We start from the raw sequence: 996 nt of genomic DNA on the forward strand, positions 1-996 counted from the left end.
TTGAACTAACGTCCGTGATGGTATAAATGCAGATTTTCGCTCCGTTTAGCCAAAATAACGAACTTTAGGTGCGCTCCGAAATATTTCAAAGTCCCAGCGGCGTATTGCTTCGCCTCTTAGAACCGATTAGTCGAAAATTTTAACAATCATATTTTTGCATTCTGTACCGTGGATCCATCGTTAAACGCTATTAAACTAACGTCCGTGATGGTATAAATGCAGATTTTCGCTCCGTTTAGCCAAAATAACGAACTTTAGGTGCGCTCCGAAATATTTCAAAGTCCCAGCGGCGTATTGCTTCGCCTCTTAGAACCGATTAGTCGAAAATTTTAACAATCATATTTTTGCATTCTGTACCGTGGATCGATCGTTAAACGCTATTGAACTAACGTCCGTGATGGTATAAATGCAGATTTTCGCTCCGTTTAGCCAAAATAACGAACTTTAGGTGCGCTCCGAAATATTTCAAAGTCCCAGCGGCGTATTGCTTCGCCTCTTAGAACCGATTAGTCGAAAATTTTAACAATCATATTTTTGCATTCTGTACCGTGGATCCATCGTTAAACGCTATTAAACTAACGTCCGTGATGGTATAAATGCAGATTTTCGCTCCGTTTAGCCAAAATAACGAACTTTAGGTGCGCTCCGAAATATTTCAAAGTCCCAGCGGCGTATTGCTTCGCCTCTTAGAACCGATTAGTCGAAAATTTTAACAATCATATTTTTGCATTCTGTACCGTGGATCCATCGTTAAACGCTATTAAACTAACGTCCGTGATGGTATAAATGCAGATTTTCGCTCCGTTTAGCCAAAATAACGAACTTTAGGTGCGCTCCGAAATATTTCAAAGTCCCAGCGGCGTATTGCTTCGCCTCTTAGAACCGATTAGTCGAAAATTTTAACAATCATATTTTTGCATTCTGTACCGTGGATCCATCGTTAAACGCTATTAAACTAACGTCCGTGATGGTATAAATGCAGATTTTCGCTCCGTT

The sequence above is a fragment of the Osmia lignaria genome, unplaced genomic scaffold (assembly GCF_051020975.1).
Source record: "Osmia lignaria lignaria isolate PbOS001 unplaced genomic scaffold, iyOsmLign1 scaffold0046, whole genome shotgun sequence".
Classification (NCBI taxonomy): domain Eukaryota; kingdom Metazoa; phylum Arthropoda; class Insecta; order Hymenoptera; family Megachilidae; genus Osmia; species Osmia lignaria.